A 22,252-nucleotide genomic window follows, 5' to 3' on the forward strand; every position below is an offset into this window, starting at 1 on the left:
TTTTAATTCTGAAATGTATGCAATAAGTTATAGCAAATAAATCAAGGTGTGTCAGATATGAATATTTACACGTTTATTTTTATACGTCACTCACCTGAAGGCTTAAGAAACAATGGGTATAATGTACAATTGTATTAAATTGCATAAATTGGGTATTTCTATTTAAATGTTAATTTCTCTCATCACATTTGAAATTTTATACCTACTTTGTTCCATGATATTATTCTCAGAAAAATGATTATCTACCAATATTTAATGAATTGAGGAAACATAATTAATACCAAATTTTCCAAGTACATCATCCAGAGTAAAGATTTTTTATACAAGGCTTCATTTATATTATATAATGTAACATTTAACATATTAAAAACAGTGTTCTCAACACTGATTATTATACATATTTTAAATACCAAAAACCTTAAGGAACAATGTCACTTTAATTTTATTATAATTTTAACTATTTTCACTTCCTATGAGAAATCTTCAAGGCTACATATGTATACAGTAGAAGCTTATTTATCTGAAATTAGATGAAATAAATTAGAAAATGTATTAAGATACAGATTACAGTGCAGGTAACAGTATAGTATTTCTCGTCTATTTTTTTTTTCTTGACATGAACAGGCTTACTGTTAACAATGGAATCTATAAATTTAGAATTACTGATTCAAATACAAAATAGGCAAATGTTACTAAACATAGGTTGCCACTAAATTATGTCATTCACATTTGAATTTGGTTGTCCTGTAAACTTCATATGAAATAAAAACAAAGCAAAGTTTATTTGACAACAATGTCATAATGAAAGCTAATAATTTGTATAATTAAATTCAGCAATGATACATATATGATTATTGTGAATTCTTAACAGTTGTCCTTTACAATGAATATATAATTAGGTATTCAAAATCTTGTGTATTCTAAATAGAAATTTTCTTTTCTATTTGTTTCTCATTATAAGGACATTAATTGGCAGATGTTAATCTGTCCAAATCAGTTGTTTGATTGACTTTTCATTCACATTTCTACCAACTATTATTAATCCTATGAATTATGTTATGTTATATAATTAATTTCATTGAAATGAAGTACGAAAAAGCTGTTTGCCAAAATATACAGTGCAGTGTAGAGTAGTTTGCTATGGAGACATTTACTTGTTAAAGTTTCTGTTTCCGTTTTAGTTTTATAAAATTTCACCTTTGAGCTCTTATTTCGGAATGCAATGAATATTTACATTGACAAAATTATGTATCAGACTGTTATGTGTTTTAAAAATCATGATTACACCAAGTCTTGGATCAATAAGAAAGATTCCATATATTTCTTTTATTATTATTATTAATTTATTCACTTTGTATCCTTACTGTAGTCTCCTCACTATCTCTTCCTGGTCCTACACTCACTCCCTTTTCTCCCTCCATGTTCCTCCCCTAGTTCACTGATAGGGGAGTTCCTCCTCCCCTACTATCTCACCCTTCCCTATCAGGACTCACTAGGATTGTCTGTATTCTCTTTCTCTATAGCCTAGTAAGGCCACCACACCAGGGGGAGGTGATCAAAGAGCAGGCAACCAAATTCATGCCAGAGACTGCCCTGTTCCCAGTACTAGGGAACCCAAATGGAGCCTGAGTTGCTCATGGACTATATCTGATTAACGACTCTAGATCCTCTCCATGCATGGTCTTTGGTTGATTCATCAGTCTCTGAGGACCGCCTGGGTCTAGATTTTTGGCACTGTTGGGCTTCTTGTGGAGCTCTGACCCCTGAAGTCTTTCTATCTCCCCCTTCTTCCATAAGATTCCATGCACTCTACCTTAATAGAAAAAAAAAAAAAAAACCCGAAGTCTTTCTTATTGACTAAAATAAATGAATAAATCATAAAAGACTACATATTTTTTAAGCCCCAAAAAAGTGGCAAAATTTATCTTTCTGCTTATGGGATAGCTCACTCAGGATGATCTTTTCCAGATCCCACCATTTACCTGGAAATTTCATAATTTCTTTGTTTTTATTGCTGAGTAATATTCTATTGTGTAGATATACCACAATTTGTGCATCCGTTTCCCTACTCAGGGGCATCTGGGCTGTTTCTAGCTCTGGCTATTAAAAATAAGGCTGCTACAAACATGGTTGAACAAATGTCCTTATTGTTTACTTGAGTCTCTTTTGGATATATGCCTAGGAAGTAGTATAGCTGGATCTTGAGGAAGTGCTATTCCTAGTTGTCTGAGAAAGCGCCAGATTGATTTCCAGAGTGGTTGTACAAGTTTACATTCCCACCAGCAGTGGAGGCGGGTTCCCCTTTCTCCACAACCTCTCCAGCATATGTTGTCTCTTGAGTTTTTGATATTAGCCATTTTGATGGGTGTAAGGTGAAATCTTAGGGTCGTTTTGATTTGCATTTCCATGATGGCCAATGAGGTTGAGCATTTCTTTAAGTGTTTCTCTGCCATTTGATATTCCTCTGCAGAGAATTCTCTGTTTAGCTCTGTACTCCATTTTTTAATTGGATTACTTGATTTTTTGCTGATTAACTTCTTTAGTTCTTTATATATATTGGATATTAGTCGTCTGTCAGATATAGGGTTGGTGAAGATTCCCAATCTGTAGGCTGTTGTTTTGTTCTGACGGAAGTGTCCTTTTCTTTACAGAAGCTTTTCAGTTTCATGAGGTCCCATTTATTGATTGTTGCTCTTAGAGCCTGTGCTGTTGGTGCTCTGTTCAGGAAGTTGTCTCCTGTGCCAATGAGTTCAAGGCTCTTCCCCACTCATATAAACATATAAGATATGATAAACTTACTAAAATCTGTACACCTAAAAATCTAATCTAAAGAGAGGACTCTTGCTAAAATGCTTAATTCCTATCCAGAAAAGCAAAGAGGATGGACATCAGATGAAGGAGAAATGAAGGAACAAGTCAGGAGCCTGACACAGAGGACCTCTGAAAGGCTCTGCCCTGCAGACTATCAATGCAGATGCTGAGACTTATGGGCAACCTTTGGGCAGAGTGCAGGGAATCTTATGAAAGAAGTGGGAAACATTAAGATCTGGAGAGGACAGGAACCCCACAAGGAGAACAACAGAACAAAAAAATCTGAGCACAGGAGTCTTTCCTGAGACTGATACTCCAACCAAGGACTATGCATGGAGATATCCTAAGACCCTTGAACAGATGTAGCCCATGGCAGTTCAGTATCCAAGTGGGCTCCACTGTAATAGGAACAGGGACTATCTCTGACATGAACTGATTGGCCTGCACTTTAATTACCTCCCCCTGAGGGAGAAGCAGCATTTCCAGGCCACAGAAGAAGACAATGCAGCCACTCCTGATGAGACCTAATTGACTAGGGTCAGAAGGAAGGAAAAGAAGACCTCCCCTCTCAGTGGACTTGGGGAAGGGCATGTATGCAGAGGGTGGAGGAAGGGAGGGATTGGGATGGGAGGAGGGAGGGAACCATGGGGGGATACAAAGTGAATAAAGTGTACTTAATAAAAAATTTAAAAAAAAAGAGTGGCAAAGTGTATTTTATATATGTTGTCTTCAAGTCATACATGTATATTCAACATGTCCCTAGAATTGAGGCTAAAAATTTGGGGTCAACTGTAACAGTTCTTACATATATATAAAGAACTTGAGACTGTAAACTATAATTCTAGCATGGGCACATATTTGTGTGCCTAGCTTGTGTTTTAATTTCCTCACCTAAAACACTGGATAAGAATAATATCAGGTACTATTACAGCTTATAATCCCAGTCCTTCAGTGGCATAAAAGAACAATTATTAAAAGTTCAAGATCAACCTGATTTTCAATGTCAATTCTAGTATAGGTTGTGTTTTATAGTCTGACTTTCTCAGTGTTCCCTACCACAAAAATCAATCTGCCTTCAATGTCCTAAAAGACAATTAGGAGTTCCTGTTATACAAGAAAATTATTATCCATGTTTCAATGGTCTGTACCATCATGATATTTTTTTCAGTATCAAAAGATCAGTCAAGATTGGTTCCTCCAAAACAAACAAAAACTCCACTCCTAAACTGAATGTATGATGACAGTTATATGGATCTTTTTAATATCTGCGATAAATTTTTTAGTCTCCATGTTACATAATGCAGATGTCTTATTGAAAGAGAAAAGAAATGAAAATAAGATTGAGTATATTGTACATGGAAAAATCCTTTTTCTTGATCTGGCCTTATTGCTGACTTAGCACAGAAAATCTGAATATTACACTAAATGTCTCCACGTTTACTTTCTGACAGAGATATTTGCAACCATAACAATCTTCTTTCATAATGGCATAAACTATAAAACTCACATTTTCCGATGCCATTGTAGATACATATGGAACTTGAACTAGGTTCTTCCTCTCAGTACTGAGTCCTACCTTAATTTCAAGCAAACAAAGAAAGGGTTGGAGGAAGTCATTCTGCTCCTGGTTTTTTTCTGGTAAAGACCAACAATCCAAAACAGCTTGAGATCTTTGTTTAGCATCCAATCAAGGAACAGTAATTGGAGTTTTTATATCTACCAAGTAGTGCCATAATTCCCTATAATTGTTTTTATTCAATTGTTAATAAAATGATTTGAATGGAAACACACACACCTACAGATGCTTGATTTTTGATAAAGAAGCCAAAACCATACAATGGAAAAGAGCATCTTCAATAAATGGTGCTGGTCTGACTGGATGTCTTCATGTAGAAAAATGCAAATAGCATTATATTTATCACGCTGCAAAAAACTAAAGTCTAAGTGGTTCAAATACCTCAACATAAAAGCAGACACACTAAATCTGTTAGAAGAAAAACTGGGAAGAGCCTTAAACTCATTGGCACAGGAGACAACTTCCTGAACAAAACACCAACAGAACAGGCTCTAAGATCAACATTCAAAATGGGATCTCAGGAAACTTAAAAGTTTCTGTAAAGCAAAGGACACTGTTTTCAGAACAAAATGACAACCTACAGATTGGGAAAGGGTATTTATCAATCCTATATCTGACAGAGGGCTAATATCCAGAATATATAAAGAACTCAAGAAGTTAAAAAGCAAAAATTCAAGTAATCCAAATAAAAAAAATGGGGTACAGAGATAAAAACAGAGAATTCGCAACAGAGGAATATCAAATGGCAGACAAATAAATAGTTAAAGATATGCTTAATGTCCTTAGTCATCAGGGAAATGCAAATCAAAAAGACCCTGAGATTCAATCATACAACCATCAGAATGACTAAGAACAAAAATTCAAGTGACAGGTTCCTAGTTTGTTTCCTGTTTTCTTCTTCTGGCTTTCAGAAGCCCTCTGTAGAAGGTTCTAGTAACCTACCACAGAGGGCCTCTGAAAGCCTCTGCCCTATAGACTATCAAAGCAGATCCTGAGCCTGATGGTCAACTGTTGGGCAGAGTGAATGGAATTTTATGTAAGAAGTGGGAAATAGTAAGAGCTGGAGAGGACAGGGTCTCCACAAGGAGAGCAACAGAACAAGAAAATTTGAACACAGAGAACATCCCCAAGACTCATACTCCAACCAAGGACTATTCATGGAGATAACCTAGAACCCCTGCCCCGATGTAGCCCACGGCAGTTCAGTGTCCAAGTGGGTTATATAGTAATGGGAAGAGGGACTGCCTCTGACATAATCTGATTGGCCTCATCTTTGATCACCTGCCCCTGAGAGGGGAGCAGCCTTACGAGGCCACAGTAGAGGACAATGCAGCCACTTTTGATGTGAACTGATAGACTAAGATCAGAAAGGAGAGGAGAACCTCCCCTATCAGCAGACTTGGGGAGTGGCATGCATGCAGAAAGGGAAGGGAGGGTGGAATCGGGAGGGGAGGAGGGAGGGGCTTATGGGGGGATACAAAATAAATAAAGTGTAATTAATAAAATAAAAAAGAAACATAAAAAATAAAAAAAAAAGAAAATGGAAAAAATATCAAGTGACAATATATGCTTGAGAGGTTGTGGAGAAAGAGGAACCCTGCTCCATTGCTGGTGGGAATGTAGACTTGTACAATCACTTTGGAAATCAGTCTGAACCTTTCTCAGAAAACTGTGAATAGTGCTACCTCAAGATGCAGCTATACCACTCCTAGGCATATATCCAAAATATGCTCAACTTGTAGTTCTTAAAATTAGCAATGTGCATGTCAGTTGGCTAGTAGGTATCGAAAGTTATACTGATGAGGTAATAATGTTAACCATTTTTTCCAGAAAAGATCATATTCTATGAATTGGCTATGTACTGAAGGGATTTACTTCACTATATATTTTCTACATCTGAGAAAAGATGAACATATTATTTCCACCAGAGCAAAAACCTAAAATTGTTGATAGTTCTCTGCTTCAGTCTCTATTATGTTTCTATTATGTTTTATCTAAAACTACCACCTTTCTTTCCCAAGCACAGAAAAAAAAAAAGCATTAATTATGGTGTATTCTGTCGGATTTATGGGTTTTGTTCATGCATTTTTGGGAGTATACAAAGGTAAGAATTAGAATGAAAAATGAAAGAAGAATAAAAATGCTAAGATTTTTTTCAGATGGGATGAAGTTTATTATCTTGATAATGGTTTCAGTATTGCAAATATGCACATATGTCCAGACACATCAAGTCTTACACATTAGATACTCCTAAGGCTTTGTGTATATTATCCCAATCCACTTATAATAACATGTATTTCATATATGTATTATTACATAATAATAAATTATATGCCTACATATATACATTTACATATATTTATGTGTCCAAATAAAAGTGATGTTCTCCATTCATAAAGACTATGTAAGTCAAACTTGACAAATGGTAGGTGAGAGTGAAGATTTTTAGAGCCTTCAGAGGCATCAAATAGGTAGCATATCTCTGTTCAAACTACCTTTTAAAAAAATTATTTTAAATTAGCATACAACCTAGTAGGTTTCCATAAGGTTTCTCATCCATTTTTAGTTTTGGTTAATCCACTCCCATCCACTCCTGTCTCCTCCCCTCATACCCATCCCTGCTTTAACAAACTTCATACCAGATTATGGCATTAGATCACTGGCCTGTTTGATTCTTATGTACGCTAAGATTTCCTGGTTTTTATTCTATCTTAATTCTCCAATCCCTTGCTTAAACAGTTTTACCACTTATTTAAAAAAATAAAACAAAACAAAACAAAATAACTTTCTAGTGCAGGTTAGGCCATGTCTCATGCCTTTTCCAGAGAAAATTTCCAAGTAGCCCTTCATACCTGTCTTCAGGAACATTTCTTTCTTATTTTGTTTTTATTATTCTATTTTCTTTTTTTTTATTATTTTATTTTCTTATCTTTAGTTCTGAGTAGGATCTTGACCTTTCTAATTGAGTTTGGAATCCAGAGCAAGCTTTTCCATGCAAACTGTAAAATTCAAAGCCAGTTCCCTAAGTTTCCTTTGATCCTTATTTTATTAAGTCAGACAATAATATATGATGTTAATAGTACCAATTCTACAGTTTGTTATTAATAAACTCAGTCTCCAAGTGGGTTCCCTAATAAAGGGAGCAGTAGCTTTCTCTGTCAGGAAGTCAGTGTTTGGCTGTTTGATCACCTCCCAGTAAGGGGTGTGCAGCCTTCCTTGCCAGGCCACAGAGGAAGACAATGCAGCCAGTCCTGATGAGACCTGATAGGCTAGGGTCAGATATAAGGGGAGGTGGTCCTCTCCTATCAGTGGACTATTGGATTGGCATGGAGGAGAACAGGGAAGGAGAGTAGGATTGGGAGGAGACAAAGGAGGGAGCCACAGCCAGGATACAAACTGAGTAAGTTATAATAAATGATAATAATACAAAATTTTAAAAATAAATTAAGATAATGCATAAAATCCATGGCTTTTAATATATTTTAGCTATGCTACCTTTGCAACAATTTTTTCCATAATTTTATTTTTCTCATTAGTTACATTTTGTTAATTCTGTATCCCAGCTGTATCCCTCATTCCCTCCCCAATCCCACCCTCCCTCCCTCATCTCCTCCTTGCCCCTTTCCAAGTCCACTAATAGGGGAGGACCTCCTCCCCTTTCATATGACTCGCTTTTGTCAAGTATTTTCCGGACTGGCTGCAAAGTCCTCCTCTGTGGGCTAACAAACGACTGCCTACAGATTGGGAAAGAATCTTCACCAACCCTCTATCTGACAGAGGGCTAATATCCAGTATATATAAAGAACTAAAGAAGCTGAAAAGCAGCAAACCAAGTAATCCAATTAAAAAATGGGGAACGGAGCTAAACAGAGAATTCTCTGTAGAGGAATATAGAATGGCAGAGAGACACTTAAAGAAATGCTCAACCTCATTAGCCATTAGGGAAATGCAAATCAAAACGACCCTAAGATTTCACCTTACACCCATCAGAATGGCCAAGATGAAAAACACAAATGACAACACATGTTGGAGAGGTTTTGGAGAAAATTCCTGCTTTCACTTTAACTATGAGTGTCCCTAGCTTTGACAAGTTGGGAGATAAATTTCTCAGTGCTACTTTCAGCAGAGGCTGGAGGAGGGAAATCTTGCTTTTAGAAGGCCAGGAGTCTTGCCATTTGATAATCAGGTCAACTGAATGATAATGAGTATGTGGATCTCAGTAAAGAAATAGCATTCATGAATCGTTGTGATCAAACTTTGAATGAATAACCACTGAATTATGTTTTTGGAACCCAGATATTTTCCTATGGTAGTGTAATTGTTAGGGTTCTTTCTTCTATTTCTTGCTATCAGTTCTGTGGTGCAGACTTCACTTATCAAACATGGCCAAATTTCAAAATGACTTATTTAGTGAAAGCAGAAAAAAATTGGTGGTTTCTTCTATCTTCTTTCTTATGAATAAGAATAACCTTGTCTGTCCGATAGTAACTACCATTACCATTATTTACAAGATCATGCAGCTTTCTTGCCATGCTTAGTCTTAGGAGTAAAGGCATGTAATGAGTGCAAACGGCATGCTTCACAATTCTGGTGAGTATAACAGGGAAGCATTCTTTTTTACTATTTGGATAGCCCTTTTATTGTTTAATAAATATATGATTGGAGTTTATAACTCACTTATATGAAATGGATATGGTCAAAAGTAAAGGCACTGCATCACAATAGTTCTTTATGATATGACAGTCAGGTTAGAAATAATCAGAACCATTTTTATCTAGATTTATGAAAGGCTCACTGTGCCAGATGATGGTTTAAATAATTAAGAGCCTCTGTCAGTATTGACTATGTACACATTTCACTGAATGGCAGCTGTACATCATTCTTAAATGTAGGCGTAGGAGTAGGCGATTTTATGACATTGTATATCAACACACATTTACCAAAGGATATAAAGAAATCAGGTGATAAACTTTTCAACAACTCCATTTGGACAAACATTTTAGGGAAAATGTTACAGTCTGGCATAAAAACTGATAAATAAGGAATAAAAAATGTGGAATGTAAATAATAAGAATTGGTTCAACGCTGTCAGGGAAGCTGAGGAGTCCAGTAATCTGTAATATGTCAGCATGAAACCGAAGGAACCATGGAGGCAATTACTCTGGGTTCAAAAATTTAGAGTAGGTTTATGGAGGGCACTGGTGAAGGTCATAATCAGAGGCTAAAGGTCAAAGAACAAGGAGTGTGGACAGCAGGACGCAGATGATTTGTGTCTCTGTACAAGAAGGGAAAGAAAATTAACTCTTCTGCCTTTTATTTCTGTTCACACCCTCAACAGATTGAATGATTCTGGCTTTCACCCATAGGGATGAATCTTATTTACCCAGTGTATTGACTCAAATGTAATTTTCTTCTGGAGGGACCATACTGAACACTCTTAGAAATGAAATTTTATCACTGACCTGAGCATTCCCATCTAAGTCAATTTGAAGTTCAATGTCACCAGAAGAAACTGTGTGTGATTTTTAAGTGTTTAAGCATTGTTGTTTATAGAACTGTTAAATAATTTTTGCTAGGACATAAAAATCACTTTTTGTTAATTGCTATTATTTACACAATGACCCACTGGCGGGTTCACAGCTTATGTATTACACTGCGTCTCTTCTGAACAAAAAATATTTTTTATTTCTGGATGCATTTTCTTCTTATATCATCTTTATATGTTTTTCTTTTTAGATGTATCTGAATTGGTTTTGAATCTATTCTATATAAACAAATTTTATCATATGAATTTTTAATAAAGATCAGCAAACATCACATCTGTATATTGGAACAATTAATACTTTGCTTCATTTTTTTAGTTGGCATCAATAATTACCATTATTGTGAGTATACATTATAAGATGTTTCTTTCCTATTGAAAATGCTATTCTTTGTTGACATGTTCTTAAACCTTTTAGTTTTATTGTTTTCTGTCCTTATGCATCATAGAAAAGACACATCATGCTGATACAAACACACTTTTATAGAAGACATGAGACTCATTGTTACATACATTAATCTGTCTGTACAATAGAAACTGATTCTTTGGACATATGTTCCTTGATGTAACTTGATGTAACTCATTGGCACAGGAGACAACTTCCTGAACAGAACACCAGCATCTCAGGCTCTAAGAAAAACAATAAATAAATGAGATCTTATGAAAATGAAAAGCATCTGTGACAGAAGACACTGTCAATAGAACAAAATGACAGTCTAGAGATTGGGACAAGATCTTCACCAACCCTACATTCAACAGAGAAGCTCCACCCAGCAATGGAATGAAACAGATGCTGATACCCACAACCAAACATTAGGTAGACCTAGGAGAGTCATGTGGGGAAAGATAGATCTTTCTATCTTCTATCTGAAGGTCAGAAGGAATAAGATCCCTTCAAGAAGAACAACAGTATCAACTCACCTAGGACCATAGGTGCTTATAGAGCCTGAATCACCAAACAAAGAGTATGAATGGCCTGGACGCAGGCCCATGACAGAGATATAACTGATGGGCAGCTTGGTCCTCATATGTGTCCACTAGGATAAGGGGAGCATGGAGTCCATCTGACATGGAGCACACCTGCTTTTGGATCACTTTTCCCAGGCTGAGCTGCCTTGCCTGGTCTCAATAGAAGATGATATACTAAATCCTGATGCATCTAGATGGACAGGTATAAGTTTGTAAGAGGAGGTCTTCCCTTTTCTGAGAAGGGAAGGGGAAAAAAGAGGAAGAGGTGGAAGGGTGGTGGTGGTACCAGGAAGAGAGGAGGAAGAGGGCTGTGATCTGGATGTAAAATGAATAATAAATAAATAAATTTATTAAGAAAATAAAAATAAATTGAAAATTCTAATTAAAAAGAAAGTATTTAGCATTTTTACATTTGGCAAATAAAAACAAACACTGAAAATAACCACATATTTACATATATTAATAAATAATGAAATCATGGCTCAGTATGTTTTAAAGTAATGTAAAGGAAGTTGTGGACAAATGAGTATAATGTAACTACATGTTTCTATTCAAAGCTTTAAGATATTAAGGCAAGCACATGCTCATTTGTTAAATGACTCCTGAATGTTTGGTGAATGCTGAGGGATGTTAAAGGTAATAAAAATCATACAATGACGACAAATTTTATATGACATTGCTGGCATTCTTTATCTGCAAAAAAAGAGATTAATAAAGTTACTAATGTGATGCACAAATTATGCCAGTGTTTTTGTAGAAAATAGTTGGGACCATATAAAAGTAGAACCTAGTTTTGTAAAACTGCAACATGCAAAGCTAATGCAAAAGCAATATTTAAGTTCAGAAGAGAAGTGTAGAGAGAGAAAAGCTTTCGGAGACATGGAAGAATTTGGGTATGTTGGAGTGTGATGAGAAAAAAAAAATTATGTAATTTACTAAGATCAAAAGAAGCCCATTTTATGAAAGCAAATTAAGTAAAACATAGTGTGACGGTTTGAATAGGTATACCCCAATAAACGCATGAGTTTGATTATATGACCCATGGGGATTGGCACTATTTGGAGGTGTGGTCTTGTTGCAGGAAGTGTATCACTGTGGAGGGGAACACTGAGGTGTTAAATATATGCTCAACTTATGGTCAGTGTTGGACACTTTCCTTTTGCTGCATGGAGATCAAGATGTAGAATTCAGGGCTCCATTACCATGTCAACTGGTATACTCCCATGTTCCTGACATGACATTAAGGTACTGAACCTCTGTAGCTGTAAGCCAGCCACAATCAAATGTCTCCTTTATAAGAGCTGCCTTGTTCATGGTTTCTCTTTGCAGCAATGGAAACCATAACTAAGCAAGAAGTTGGTACTAGGGCCTGGTTTATTGCTGTGATAGGCTTGAACATTATTTTGTTTGGAGAAATGTGGATCTGGGGACTTTGGAGAAGAGTAGAATGCTGTTCTAAATAGAGCTTCATGGGCCATAAAGAAAAAGCATGGAAGACAGTGACAAAGGTGATTAAACCGTAGGGGCCTGGCTTAAGAGGCTTCTGAGGGGAAGAATTTTAATATGTTGCCTAGAGATTGCTTTTGTGATATTTTGGTGACAAATGTGACAGATTTTTGCACATGTCCAAAGATGTCTGGAGCTAAGGTGAAGTGATTTGGACTAATTGCTTTAGGAAAAGGAAATCTCAAAGCAGCTTAGTATAGACTCTGTCCTGGGGTTCACGCTTATGAAGAGCATTTTGATGAAACAGAGCAGACTTAGACAGGAAAAATTCAAAATGTTTGTTTCAAGTACTAAAGAGGCACAAGAAAGTTGAGTAGCGCTAAATCCTGTGTTTAAGGAGATAAACAAATTAAAGATATTAAATGGAATTAAGGGAATAGTGACCTCTGGGCCCAATCTCACCCAGTTAATCTCTCATCTTGTACAAATGAATTAAAGACAAGCTTAGGTCCAGATATGGTAGCACAAGCCTTTAATCTGAGTACTCAGGAGACAGAGACATGCAAATCGCTGAGTTCCAAGTCAGTCCACAGAGCAAATTCCATGGCAGCCAAGCTTAGGCAATGAAGGAAACCATATAAAACAGAAAGATGTTGAAAATATAATTGAACAAGGGGCCATGTTCCAGCCTTGGCAAGCAGCAGAATTTGACAGCTTTGACTATGTCATTCTGGCTTTTGAGTTAAGAATAGAATATGGTATCTGCCTCCATGACTAAGGAAATCACTGAGTACAGACATGTGGCAGGGGTGTCCCTGCATGGGGACCCAGATGGGCCATTGTGGTAAGCTGTAAAAAGCTATTGGGTGAAGCTGTGAAAGTAAAACCTGGATTACTTTGGAGAATCCAAGAGGTTAGAGATGCCAGAGCTGTAGGATACCTGCCAAGAAAAGCTGCTAACACGGAATGGAGCCAGCCCAAGACAAAAAAAGTGTGTTGCAGTCAAGAAAGCTGAAAGGAGTTGGAGTCTGAAGAACAATTTGACATGAGACATGAAGATTTAGATTTTGGAGTTTGTACAGCTAGTTTTCAGTCTTGATTTGGTTCATGTCATGATATGGTGGAAACATATGATATATTTTTGTTTGTTTTAATTTATAGGAGATTACAGTTAAGTGACTGCATGAATCTTAGAAAAGGACATTGAAGTTTGAACTTTTAAATGTTGTTGAGACTTTATAGATTATGGAGACTTTTAGAAGTTGGAATAAAATGCATTTTCCATTATGTTATGGCTACAAGCCCAGAGGGTCCGGGGACTGGAGTCAGGTGGTTTGAATAGGTATGGCCTTCGCAGACTCATGCGTTTCAATACTTGACTCATGGGAAGTGGCAATATTAGAAGGTGTGGCCTTGTTGAAAGAATTATGACACTGTAAAGGCATGCTTTGAGGTCTCATACATATGCTCAAGCTATGCAAGTATTGGGACAGTCTCTTTTTTGCTACCAGGGTATCAGGATGTAGGATTCTTGGCTCTGTCCTCAGCCCCGCATCAGCCTCTATGCTGCCTGTTTATATGTTTGCTGCCATGATGGTAATTGACTGAATCTCTGAAAATGTAAGCCAAACCCAACTATATCTTTTCATTTATAAGAGTTGCCTTGGTCATAGTGTCTCTTCACAAATACATCAAAAGAAGCAAATCATTGAAAAAGCTTCTATCCTGTACTTTCTACATGAGGATCAATAAGACCCTGAAAAGCATTGATTCAAAAAGCCCAAGAAGGGAAAATATGATTGAAGCAAGGATGTGAAAATCTGTCCCCAAATTTACTGAGTAATAATACCAGAAAGTCCAGCAAATACATAGCCTTTAGTGTTACATGATGCATTTTAAACTCATTGGAAATAAGTTTAGATTTACCAAAGACTTTTGCAAAACAGTAGTGTTCAATTGTTTCTTTCTTCTAAGCCCTTTACTTTATTATATTTGCCAAACTTATATGTTAGATATTTGTTCAATACTAAAATTTAATATATTATAGTTTGATATGAAATTTTAGATAGATATCTCTTTTTCTTTCTACCTTATATGTAAAAGAGGCAGTTTGAACATCTGAAAACCACAAGGATTCTAATAAATCTTTGGAGGTGTAATAATTAAAATAAATACTTATATTTACTACGTTATTATAATTTGGGGGACACCAGTTCTTTGATACAGGTCAATAGAAGCAGCACTTATGTTTAAAAGACTGTGTTGCTGATGTGTTACAGGTGGACAGCGGTAAGCCAGCACTTGGGAGATGGACACTGATGAACAAGGAATTCTAGCCAAGCCTCAGCTACGAAGAGTTCAAGGCTTGCCTGAAACAAATGAGAGTCTATCACAAAGAGAAGAAAAATAAAAACAAAACCAAAAACATTGATGCTCCAGTTTGGAAGTCTCCATATCCATACCTGTATCCCAACCCAGTGACTGCCAAAGACAAAAGGGGTTGACGAGGGTACTTGGTCATAAGGAGCAATGTTGTGGCTGGTCAGCAGATGGGAACAGGTTTCATTTCACAATCTACATGACGTCCTCATCTTCCAACGTACAGTCTTTACTCACTTTCTGAGGATTACGTTTCACAGACAGACCCCAGACCAAAGCGTATTTATATTTTTTCATAAGATTTTTTGTGATTCTTCATGCAGAAAATTTCCAACAGAGTAGTACTTAAGTAAGGCAGTAGCATGGAAGTTGTGTAATCTGCTAACTGTCCTTTGGAACTAGTGTAAATTCTCACAAGTTTCAGACAGTACCATATCTTCTCCAACAGGTCACCAAAATTCCAGTGGTGATGAGCAGAACTGGCTATGCATTGAAGCACCTTATAGACAATATCTAATTCCTCAATGGAGATCTGATCAATCTTATTTAATACACAGATACAGGGGGATATAAACTGTTTTTTTTTTATACCACACATCAATGATATCATCAGCTGTGGCAGCACTACACAAAGTCATATCACCATGTTCAATTTTGTATTCAGCCAGAATGCTCTTCACCATTGTAGCATCTAGTTCACTCTGAGGGCAAGTGGCTATGAGACTAATTCTTCCCTTGTCTTGCTTTTTAATGCCAATGTTGGGGGTTTTGCTGTTCAAGCGAACCCCAAACCCTTCCAACTCATTTTCTTTTTTTATTATTATTATAATTACACTTTATTCATTTTGTATCCCCCCATAAGCCCCTCCCTCCTCCCCTCCCGATCCCACCCTTCTTCCCCTTTCTGCATGCATGCCTCTCCCCAAGTCCACTGATAGGGGAGGTTCTCCTCTCCTTTCTGATCTTAGTCTATAAGATCACATCAGGAGTGGCTGCATTGTCATCTTCTGTGGCCTGGTAAGCCTGCTCCCCTCTCAGAGGGAGGTGATCAAAGAGCAGGCCAATCAGATTATGTCAGAGGCAGTCCCTCTTCCCATTACTATGTAACCCACTTGGACACTGAACTGCCATGGGCAGAAGAATGAAGATCAAATTACCTTATAGACCACTGTAATGACTTGATGACCTCTATTTTTCCCTTTCTTGACACCTTCAGTAATACCTGGGAGATCCAAGAGCTGAATCTTGGCATCTTAATATCTGATGACATCAGGCACAGTGGTCAAAATAGTAAATTCATAGGCTACCACCTCAGAATACACTCCTTAGCAGAGATGACTCCCCCCCCCCACAAGTGACAATCCCACAAACCCAATTCAAGCATCATCAAACCCTTCTCCTGGCCCACCACCACTGCCAACTTTTGGAGTAATGAATCTTTTTGAAGCTTAGTAAGTTGAGCCTTATGCAGCCTGGGGTGATGTGCTTTAGCCTTCTTCTGAGCCCGAACCAACTCAGCCACTATCTCAGCGATTTTTGCTAAGTTACTGCTCATGGTAGGTAGCAAGGGCTTGAAGCTGCACTGTCCTTCACACTAGCTAGATCTCTTTATGCTCTGATAAAGCCACAGGCTACCGCCCATCTATCACAATTTTTATTATGCCTTAACAAAATTAAATCTTCACTGTAGCTGCAAGGGATGTGTGTGTGTATACATATGTGCTAAAGAGAGGGAAAAAGAGAGAAAGAGACGATCATAAGAGAGACTCGCAAGGAGTTTATTAAATATAAAATACAAAATTTGTTGTATTCAAAGAGAAATCATACAAATTAAAAATTATTTGTTATATTAATTAAAAATTATAAGTATGGAGTCGTATTATCCACTTGGTATTATTTATAGTCTCACAAGTGCTCAAAAATTAAATGCATATAAAAATAGTTTCTGTTCTCTAGAGCCATGAGGCCAAAGCATAATGATTCTATGTCAAAGTAATAAATTCTACATGAAATGGCCAAATCATAATGCCTTAGGACGTTATGTGGAGTAGGCTCTGTGTGTCTAGATATCAATGAAAAGCAGGTCACATTCTCATCCATTCTTCTGAAAGGCCTCAGAGAGGACTGTGAATTGTGAAGAATTATTTACATTTAATATGATCTATAAAAATAGATATAGGTCAGTTTTTAAAGTATACATAGAGAGTTTGGTATGTAATATAAAGAGGGATCTTCTCATCTGAGTTGACAATGCTACTTCTAAGAGCCAAAGACCACCTCATAAAAACCCCATCACCAGACAGTGAAAAGCCCTCTTTTAAAGCTCTCAGTCATGGCTGTTCAAGAGATTCACAAAACATTGTAAGCTACTGCTGTTGCTCTTTGTTCCCCTAAAAACCAAGTTGAAAGGTGTGTAACAATTGCCAACTACACAGGCAGAGGACTAAAACTGATCCAAATGCTTCTTCCATGTGAACTAGCTTTCACGGAACCAGAATATATCACGAAAACTTCCAAAGGATGGAAGTAAACAATCTTACTCAGCTATGACACTTACAAACCCCAACAATGTCCAGTATCACATGATAAACCTTAGCGTTTGGTAGTGACATACATATGTTAGTGGTAATCACAAGTTCTGTAAATGGATTTAAGAACCATTTGACAAGAGAGAAAACATGCATGCCTCTGGAGCCTCACAAACTACCCAAGGATGATGAACTCGTATATCATGAAGAAGATCCTAGAATTGACAGCTTATTAAAAGAGCATAACATCTAGCTGGATTCTAAATGTGTCCTTATACCCACAGATAAGAACTCTCTTCAACCCTCATCAAATAAACTCCTTGCAACAGATCTGTTTAATTTTAAATAGTGGCATGCTTCAGGTTTCAATTGCCATCCTGTTTGCAATGAGGATTTCTTGATTGTTTATTATTACACTGTATTATTTCTAGTTTCTCCCATTTATTACCTGCTTTGGCAAATATGAAAATGAGGATGATTATGTTGTGGGTGTTGAAGTTTAGGTACTGTGGTGTTTTGACATTTGTTATTATAAAAGAAAACAAATCTTAGGTTATCTCCATGCATAGTCCTTGGTTGGAGTACCAGTCTCAGGAAAGACCCCTGTGCTCAGATTTTTTGGTTCTGTTGTTCTCCTTGTGGAGTTCCTGTCCTCTGCAGATCTTACTGAAGACCCCTGCACAGATGTAGCCCATGGCAGTTCAATATCCAAGTGGGTTCCATTGTAATAGGAACAGGGACTATCTCTGACATGAACTGATTGGCCTGCTCTTTAATTACCTCCCTCTGAGGAGGAAGCAGCATTACCAGGCCACAGAAGAAGACAATGCAGCTACTCCTGATGAGACCTAATTGACTAGGATCAGAAGGAAGGAAAAGAAGAGCTCCCCTAACAGTGGACTTGGGGAGGGGCATACATGCAGAGGGTGGAGGAAGGGAGGAAGGAGTGAACCACAGGAGGGATACAAAGTAAATAAAGTGCAATTAATAAAGAATTGAAAATGTAAACAAATCATGAAAATTAATAAGTACAGTTTGTATCAAACACTACAACTTGCTACTTTCCATCATCTCATTTAAGCTTTCATTTGAGCTCTCAATGAGCAAAGGCCTTTACTTCCTACTTATAACTTTGGACACTGTTCTACTGATTTTAACAATTTTGTTAATGAGATTAAACATTTTAGAAACTACTAGAATTAAATTCCACTTGAAATTTGATGAATAATTGTGGCCAAATTCTGTAATGCTTCTGTTTTAGTCAGATTATCTTAAAATTGTATACATGAAAATTACCTAAAATATCACATTAATTCACATTCGCCTTTTTGTGTCTGTACCTTTACCCACCTATCTGACTGATACTACATTAACTCAGCTAAACTTTACATGAGACAATAAAAGAATAGTTATAAAAGAAAAAAGAGGGCATCTTCTGTATTTATTGATAAAAGTCCAAATGAAATCTGAATTTTTAACTCAGAGACAAGCATCTTCTTCAGTTTTCCTTTAAGAAAACTTTAAGAAAACACTGTTTTCCTTTAAGAAAATGTCTACAACTTTCATTATAATTATAGTTTCAAAATGAATTTATTCCAAGTTTGTGTGCAATAGTTTAAAATGTATGTATAATTCCTTCATGATTTAAAATACTACCAACTGAAATCATTTTGCTAAATTTAGATTGAGACTAGCTGAGAAAGAAACCATTATTTAGTCAGTGCTACACATAGCATTCTAAAATACAGAATGGTATGATTGTAATAAAATTTCATGCTGTGTTCTCATACTTTTAAAGTGATCCATTAATCAATCTGCTGTGAACATTTTGCTCAGCAGGATAATAAATGGCTGATAATTCCTAATGTTCAAGCTCAAACATACATCATGCATCTCCTTAAATGTGGACATTATGTTTTTGCTTCTTGTAGTGATCGAAGTTTTATAAAGCTATCATTCCTGTCATCTATAGCTATAGAATCTGATAAAACTATATCAAAATCAACTGTCATAACTCACTAGAAAGATTGCAAGAAGAGAAAGAGAGAAAATAATATGCAGTCCTTAATGATGGACTGGATTTTTATCTATGGTAGAGAGCAGGAATCATACTGACATGCATGAAATTCTCACATGGAGAAAAACTGATTAGATTAGACTTAGGAATACAAAGCAGGAAAAAACTGACTAGACTTGTTTCAAACTAAGGCATGGAATTTAAAAAAGTATCTAAGGCAGCAAGCACTACAGTAGGGAATGCTGAAATTCCTGTATAAATAATTATAAATTTTACAAAGCATTTTGCTACCTACTAAACTGTACCATGAAATATTGCAAAGTGTAAGAGTACATTAAATATATTTAAATACTAAGGTCACTAAGTAGTGAGTTAATGAGCTATTACTAGTAAAATTTTATTAAAAGTTTATTTCACATTCTTCTATTTTGTGTTGTGTGTGTGTATGTGTGCCCATCCATACGAATGCCATGGAATGTAAGTAGAGGTCAGAGAGAAAAATCACAGGAGTCAGGTTTTTCCTGCACCAGATAGGTCTTAAGGACTGTTATAAAGTCATCAAGCTTAGCAGCAAGTGTCTTGGCCTGTCTAACCATTGCTGGTAGCTGTTGAAAAAAAATACATCATTTAAAAGATCATTCATAGATAGACAGATATAGATGTGTGTGTGTGTGTGTGTGTGTGTGTGTGTGTGTGTGTGTGTATCTTTAACCTTAGTGGATAAAGGCCATGTGATATCCAGTAAGACCTCAAAGAGCCCTGGTAAATGAGTGAAGTTTCTAACATACTATGATAAATTGGGAGAAAATAAATTAAGCCAAATTAAAGCAATACTGCAATGTTAAACTTTGTTTGTACATAAAATTTTAGTTACCATAAACAAAAGGTATAATTTTGCTAATATGATACCAGCATCAGGAGTAAAGAAGTTATGGAAAAGAAGTAAGAAAAAGTTAACGGACAAATATTTGAGAAAATAATAACATTTTAAATTTAACTACAAGAGCATATAGATATGGGGCTTAAGAAATCCATTACATATTGGAGTGACTTTTCTTCACATTGCAGGAAGGTGTGTCCCTGTATTTTCTGTTGTTGATTACTGAACAGGCAGAGAGCTCAGTGCTGAAAGGATTTTGGTTGTCATTTCTATGGTCCATTTCCTTGTAAATACTTGTCTTTCCACATGTGCTCAAATACTTGACAGCCTAACAGTCCTCTTTGCCCAGAGGCAATCTAAGAGATGTGTGAAGTGTTGTCTCTCTTCTGATTGGTGTACTCCAGAGCTGAAGGTCCACATCTGGGGCAGGCATTACAGGGGTGCCACTTCTAGACAGAGAGAGTGAGGCAGGGAGACTGAGGCAGAAGAGAGAGACTCTAGGAGGGCACAGAAGGGAACAAACATGCACTGGAGTATAGCAGGGAGGTAAAGAGCTGTGCAGATGGCAGATCACAGTGCTAGAGTAATCGAGTTAGCTTAGATAGTGCCTGGGAAGCTGTCCTAGCCAAAGATCTGAGCTTTAAAATATATTAGAAGTTTTCCCCATCTTATTTATACCTCATGTGAGTCCACAAAACTCCTGGCCTATCTGGTCCCCAAAGTAGAATAGGAATTTAGGAAAAAAAATTATTTGGCACCTCTTTGATCCCTTCCCCTTGTGAGGCAGCCTAACTAAGCAACAGAGAAAGAGGATCCAGACAGTCCTGATGAGACCTGATAGGCTAGGGTGAGATAGTAGGGGAGAAGGACCTCCACTATCAGTGGAATAGGGGAGAGACATGGGGGGGTAAGAAAAAGGGTGGGTGGGAAACAGAAGGAGATGAGGGAAGGCACTACAGCCAGGATACAAAGCAAATAAATAATGAAGAAAATTTTAAAAAATGCAAAACACTATAGAAGAGGGCACTTTGACTCCATCTAGTTTTGTTTTAATTGTTGTCATCCTGAAATTAGTTAAAATACATTCAATAAAGATCACAATTTTCTGTGATTCCCATATATATTTCAGAATATACTCTTCTTCTTCTTCTTCTTCTTCTTCTTCTTCTTCTTCTTCTTCTTCTTCTTCTTCTTCTTCTTCTTCTTCTTCTTCTTCTTCTTCTTCTCCTTCTCCTTCTCCTTCTCCTTCTCCTTCTTCTTCTTCTTCTTCTTCTTCTTCTTCTCCTTCTTTTTCTTCTTCTCCTTCTTCTTCTTCTTCTTCTTTTTCTTCTTCTTCTTCTTCTTCTTCTTCTTCTTCTTCTTCTTCTTCTTCTTCTTCTTCTTCTTTCTTCTTCTCCTTCTTCTCCTTCTTCTCCTTCTTCTCCTTCTTCTTCTTCTTCTTCTTCTTCTTCTTCTTCTTCTTCTTCTTCTTCTTCTTCTTCTTCTTCTTCTTTCTTCTTCTTCTTCTTCTTCTCAGTTCTAGCCATAGCTGAAAAATGGTCCTTAGCAAGTAGTATATTGAGCAGGAACTTTGGGTAGCTGGATTCTTAAATGTAACAACATTGCTTTAAGGATCACTACAATGTGTGTCTTTCTGCTTTTGGGATACCTAACTCAGAATGATCGTTTCTAGGTCCCACCATTTGCCTGCAAATTTCATGATTTCCTTGTTTTTAATTGCTGAGTAATATTCCATTGTGTAAATGTGCCACAATTTCTATATCCATTCCTCAACTGAGGGACAACTGGGTTATTTCCAGGTTCTGGCTATTACGAATAAAGCTGCTACAAACATGGTTGAGCAAATGTCCTTATTGTGTACTTGAGCATCTTTTGGATATATGCCTAGGAGTGGTATAACTGGATCTTAAGGAAGCGCTATTCCTAGTTGTCTGAGAAAGCGCCAAGGGTTATATCTGAGCAGAGGTTCTAGGTTACATCCATAAATGATCCTTGTTTGGAGAAACAGTCTCTTAAAAGACCCCTGTACCCAGATATATTCATATTTGGTCCTTTTGGAGCTCTTGTCTTCTCCAAGTCATATTAACGCCCCCGTTTTTGTTGT

The 22,252-nt window shown here is 36.7% G+C and overlaps 1 pseudogene; it reads right to left on the bottom strand.

The window, feature by feature from the left end:
- Nucleotides 1-14,906: 14,906 nt before the first annotated feature.
- LOC110566799 (developmentally-regulated GTP-binding protein 1-like) lies at nt 14,907-16,278 on the bottom strand (annotated as a pseudogene).
- Nucleotides 16,279-22,252: the final 5,974 nt, after the last annotated feature.

The sequence above is a fragment of the Meriones unguiculatus genome, chromosome 18 (assembly GCF_030254825.1).
Source record: "Meriones unguiculatus strain TT.TT164.6M chromosome 18, Bangor_MerUng_6.1, whole genome shotgun sequence".
Taxonomy (NCBI): Eukaryota; Metazoa; Chordata; class Mammalia; order Rodentia; family Muridae; genus Meriones; species Meriones unguiculatus.